Source organism: Carlito syrichta, unplaced genomic scaffold (genome assembly GCF_000164805.1).
Source record: "Carlito syrichta isolate Samal-C Ts95f unplaced genomic scaffold, Tarsius_syrichta-2.0.1 Scaffold130827, whole genome shotgun sequence".
NCBI lineage: Eukaryota > Metazoa > Chordata > Mammalia > Primates > Tarsiidae > Carlito > Carlito syrichta.
Genome location: NW_007074923.1, coordinates 111,034 through 116,828, shown reverse-complemented (window position 1 = coordinate 116,828; position 5,795 = coordinate 111,034). Strand labels below are relative to the sequence as shown.

At 55.5% G+C, this 5,795-nt stretch overlaps 1 protein-coding gene across 1 annotated transcript in view; it reads left to right on the top strand.

Moving 5' to 3' along the window:
* Positions 1–5,795, top strand: part of ARSG (arylsulfatase G) — a 90,357-nt gene that overhangs the window by 900 nt on the left and 83,662 nt on the right. The gene's annotated exons all lie outside the window — the stretch shown is intronic.

Sequence of the window (5,795 nt, the reverse complement as noted above, 5' to 3'; positions counted from 1 at the left end):
GATTGGGGGGGGGGTCTCTCTGTGTTGCCCAGGCTGGTCTTGAACTCCTGACCCCAGGTGATCCTTGTGGCCTCAGGCAATCGGCCACCTTGGCCTCCCATAGCACTAGGATTACAGGAGCCACCACACCTGGCCAAGATAAAGATGTTTGCCCTCAAGTTACTCATTGGCAGAAGAGACAGGCTAAAAAGAAAGTAAGAATTACAATCAAACAGTACATGAGGGTCAGGTGCGATGGCTCATGCCTATAATCCTAGCAATTGGGAGGTCAAGGCAGGAGGATTGCTTGAGCCCAGGAATTGGAGACCAGCCTGGGCAATGTAGCAAGACCTCATCTCTACAAGAAAATTAAAAAGTTGCCGGGCTCGGTGGCTCAGCCTGTAATCCCAGCTCTTTGGGAGGCTGAGGTGAGTGGATTGCCTGAGCCTGTGGGTTCGAGACCCGCCTGGGCAACTTGGCGAGACCTCGTCTCTACAATAAATCAAAAAATCAGCCGGGCGTGATAACACACGCCTGTAGTTCCAGCTACTTGGAAGGCTGAGGCGGAAGGATCGCTGAGCCCAGCAGGCGAGGCTGCGGTGGTGGGAGGGGCCACTGCACTCCAGTCTGGGCAACGGAGTGAGACTCCAACTCAAAAAAACAAAAAAGAAAGAAAAGAAGAAAGCTAACCAGGAATGGTGGCACACACCTGTAGTCTTGGGAGGCTGAGGTGGAAGGGTCACCTGAGCCCAGGAGATCGAGGCTGTGGTGAGCTATGATTACACCACTGCCCTCCAGCCCGGGCGACAGTGAGACCTTGACTCAAAACATTAATGAGCGCAGGAGTCTGCATCAGATGTACAGGAGCACAGACGGGGGGACATGGAACCCCCCAGGGATTCTAGGGATAGGATGTCCCCTGCAGCGCAGCTAAGAGCCTGTGAGGCACATGGGCTTATTTATGGGAGACAGACGTACACTGAAGACATTCTAACTCCGATCTCCTGCAGAGGGGGCGAGGGTGTGTGTGTGGCAGGCCAACAACCGTTCAGATGCCCAGCTCCCTGACCCACCTAGGTGGAGAATGGTTCCGGGTTTTCTGGCGCGAACGGGCTCTGAGATCACTCCAGCGAGCGCGCTAGGATCACACGGAGGCCTCTCCACAGAGCCTCAGCCCCTTGCGCCCTCAAGCACGGCACCTCGCCCCCAGAGGCAGGGACACTTCGGGGGAGGGGACCCTCATCGGGTGTCACCCTTCCGGCCCATCCTCCTCACCTTGTCCAGGTGAACTTTCAAGAACACCCCTCTGCCTCCGACCCTTGGGGGCATAAACCAGACTCCTCAGGAAGTCCGACCCACTGGCTGTCCTCTGTTCCTTCTCCATCAGCTTCTGCCGCCTCCATGGGGCCTCATCTTTGGGGCGAGTTCTGCCCGGTGTATTCTCTGCTTCCCCTGCTGAGTCGGTTTCTACTCACTGTGTAAGTCTCTAGTCTTCGCTGCTTTCCATGGTGGCTGTTTAGTCCTCTGACCACCTATGCCGGGTTGAACAGCATCCTCCCTGAAGCCACACCCAGAAGCTCAGAGTGTGATCGTATTTGGAAGTAGGGTCTTCATAAATAGGATTGTTAAAGATCTCGGCTGGCGCAGTGGCTCACACCTGTCATCCCGGCACTTTGGGAGGCTGAGGCAGGAAGATTGCTTGAGCCTAGGAGTTTAAGGCCAGACTGGGCAACATAGTGAGACCTCATCTCTACAAAAAAATTAAAAAGTTAGCGGGCTGTGGTGGCGCGCTCTGTAGTCCTAGCTACTTGGAAGGCTGAGGCGGGAGGATCGCTTGAGCCCAGGAGGTTGGGGCTATGGTGAACTGTGGCCATGCCACTGCACTCCAGCCGGAGCAACAGAGGGAGACCCTGACTCATCATAATAACTTGTGGATGGGCCCTAAATCCAATTGGTGGGGACACACAGAGAAGGGAACATGAAGAAGCAGACAGAGCTTGGAGAGATGTGTCCACAAGCCAAGGACTCCAAGGCCTGCTGGCAACCGTCGGAAACCAGGAGGGGCATGGCGCCTTCTCCCACAGCCTCCAGAATCGAGGTGTTGCTGGTTCCAGCCCTGCCAACACCTCGGTGTCAGACTTGGAGCCTCCAGAGCTGTCGATTTAAGCCATCGAGTTTGTGGTCATCTGTTACAGCAGCCACAGAAAACTCATACTCCTCCCTTCTAGCTCTGGACGTCAGGGAGAAAAGTGCTTGTCTGTTCTTCCCTCCTGGTATTCCTGGCATGTAGCGCAGTGCCTGGTTGAAAAACCGATGTCTGGTCATCAATAAATGAGCTTTAGGAGTTCAAAATGCCCTGAAATTTCCTCCCAATTTTTGGAATTTTTTTTGGTGGGGGGGGAGAGAATTAATGCATACAGAGCCCGTACCAGATACTCAAAGGCCCTGGGGTTGCCAAATGCTTAAGAACTTCTGCTTTCAGTGTCCAGTGGGTGAGTGGGGAAACATTAGGCCCATTACTGGAGCGGAGATTTGTGAGGCCTGCATGTTTTCTCAGGAGCCCTCTCGTCCCGAGCAGAGAGGGTGTCTTGGGGTCAGATGCAGACAGTTTGGTGGGATCTCCTACTTTTTTCTTCCTACTATGAAAATATTCTCTCCATCTGAGTCTTGTGACTGTGGCCAGGTGGATGGTCCTCTGACCTGAGGTCAGCAGTGTTTCGTTTTGTGCTTTGTTGACAGGAAAGCCCGGCTTCCTGTGAGGCCACAAACTGATTCATTGCTGGTCTCTCCCACTGCCTACTCACAGCCAGTGAGGAACCATGACTTTCAGACATGAACTCTTATTTCCAAACAGGGTCTGGGGGTGACTCGAGAAAGTAGCCATTTTATTTTTTTGAGATGAGTTCTCCTTATTTTGCCCAGGCTAGTCTTGAACTCTATCGAGGGCTCAAGTGATCTTCCTGCCTTGGCCTCCCAAAGTGCTGGGATTACAGGCGTGAATCACCATGCCTGGCCAAGAAAGTATCTTTTCTATTGTTTTCTTTTTTTATCAGTGTGTTAATTTCCTAGAACTGCCAGGACAAGTTATGACAGACTGGGTGGCGTAAAACAACACTCACGTGTCCTTTCCCAGTTCAAGAAGCCAGAAGTCAAGGTTTCAGCAGGGTTGATTCCTTCTGGAAGCTCTGAGGGAGAACCTGTCTCTTGCCTTTCTCCTGGTGCCTGCTGGAATCCCTGGTGTCCTTGGAGACTCCCGTCTCTGCCTCCATTTTCACCTGGCGTTCTTGTGTGCCCCAAATGCCCTCTTTTAATGAAGACGCCGGTCACTGGGCTTAAGGCCCTCCCATACCTAATCCAGCATGAGCGCGTCTCAACTTGATCGCATCTGCAAAGACCCTAGTTCCAGATAAGCTCACATTCACAGGTGGGATCTGGGGGAATGCTATTCACCTGGAACGGTTAGCTGTGTCTCTTTTCCTCTGCTTCCGACGTGTCTCTAATGCATTCTGTGCGCAATCAGTGTCTGCTGCACAGGAGACCAAATGTCAGGGCGGGAGCCAGGTGCCCCGACCTCAGAGCTTCCCATGTGCGCTCTGGCCCTTTCTGCCCACGTGGCCCTGAGCCCACCGCGTCATCCCTCGGAGCTCTGCCTTCAGGGCTGTCGAGGAGGAGATTGGAATCGCAGCATTTTCTCTGGTGAGGGGTGTCTGTGCCGTCCAGGTATACGAGGCAAGCGGAGAAACGTGATTTGGAAGTCAGTCATCGGAAAGGCTGCGGTGGCCGCCAGCCCGAGACTCGCTCTGCCAGGGACAAGGATGGCCGTGGTTGCAGGCGCCTGTGACCCTATTCACCCACTCCACCTTCATCTCCAGTCCTCCCTCGTGCTCCTGACATCGCGCTTATTCCTGTTCCTCGAGAGCACTTGCCTCAGGGCCTTTGCCCAGGCTGTTCCCTCTTCCTGGCAAGCCCTCCCTTCAGCCTTGGAGCGCCAGATCTCTCCTCATCCTTCTGGTCTCCACTCGGAAGCCACACCCCTGGAGAGGCCTTTTCTGGCTGTGGCCTCCTCCATGCACGCGTCGTGCCTGCTCTGTTTGGTTTCTGTGACCCGTGCCGCTGTTGAGACAATGCTCTTTGTGACTTTTGTGCCGCCTGTCTCTCATACGGGAATGCCAGCTCCCGGGAGGAGCAACCGCGTCTGTCTTGGTTCATGCCTGAAACAAGGCCTGGCACGTGGGAGGTGCTTCAACAGTTCTTCTTTGGGATCTTGGACTCCTGGGCACGCACCCACGGGTTAGCCACAGCCTGAGGGCTGGAGCCAGACTGCTGTCTGTCCTCTGCCAGATCTGGGACACTGGGCTGGCGTCTAAAGCTTGTGGGGCCTCCATCTGTGCGTCTCCACGGGGGGACGCGGAGGACCCCACATCGCAGGGCTGCGGCCAGGGGGAAGCGAGCGAATCAAGAAGCCCTGACGGGGCCCTGGCACGCGTGGGTGCTTGGCGGGGGCCGGTCCTTGTTATCCTCCCCTGGCTGGGGGTCAGGCCCGCTTTCTTAGCTTGTGTTCCCGAGGCGCCTTGCTGTGTCTGTGCCCGTCCCCCGCCCTGGCCCGGCTGAGCTGCGGGACTCGGTGGCCTTTCGGAATCGGCCGGATCTGTTCCCTCCTGGACCGCATCCCCAGGGCAACACGGAAGGGTCTCTCTAACATTTCCCTGTACTTCCTGGACAGCACACGTGTTTGTTTGTTTTTTGTTTGAGTCAGGGTCTTGCTCTGTTGCCCAGGCTGGAGTGCAGGGGCATGACCATGGCTTCCCGCAGCCTCGACCTCCTGGGCTCAGGGCAGTCCATCCTCCTGCCTCAGCCTCCCGAGTAACTGGGACTACAGGTGTGCACCAGCACACCTAGCTGACTTTTGATATTTTTGCAGACGGGGTCTCGCTGTGTTACCTAGGCCGGTCTCAAACTCCTGGGCTCAAGCTGTCCTCCCAGTTCAGTGGTGGGGTCCCAGGTGTGAGCCTCTGAGCCTGGCCCTTAACTTGTACATAAGTAAACCTGGCTACAGTAGATGCACTTTGTCCATTCTGTGGGCTGAGAGGGCACACCCACGGCATAACTGGGATGTCATTCATTGCCGCAGGAATGCAGGATTCCTTGGGGAAGACACACCGAACCTTCCGGCGCCACTGTGTTTGGGCATCCCTGCTCAGACTTTCCAAGTCCCCCGTCATGCTTCACTCGACGTGGAGGTGAGACTGGGGCTGTGGCCTCACGCCCCACAGCCTTGAGTCTGTTCACAGCAGCCCGGGTTTGACGAGCACTCACATTACCGTATCGCACACGTAGAAACGGAGGCCCAGAGGGAAGTGAAGTGTTTTTACTGTTATAATCAGCTCTCCAACGTGTGGGGGCAGATGATCTAGTTTGTGGATTGTCTAGTTTGCAGATGGACCCCATGAGAAATCACAGTGGACATCTTCTGGTGAAAATGGAAGGTGCCTCCGGTCGGCAGGGGCTCTCTCGGAGGGCACCGTCGCCGGGGCTCCCCCGCGTCCGGGGACTGCTCGTGTGTGCTCTGCAAGGTCGCACAGCAGCCAACATGTTGCCCTTGACCTGACGGGCGGTGGTTTTGCAGTGCCATGTGCAAATCCGAGCTGGACATACTGTTGGACATCTGTCAGTTTATTTATTTATTTTTTGAGTTGGAGTCTCACTCTGTTGCCCAAATTGGAGTGCAGTGGCCGCTCCCGGCCCCCGCAGCCTCGACCTGCTGGGCTCTGGCGATCCTTCCGCCTCAGCCTTCCAAGTAGCCGGAACTACAGGCG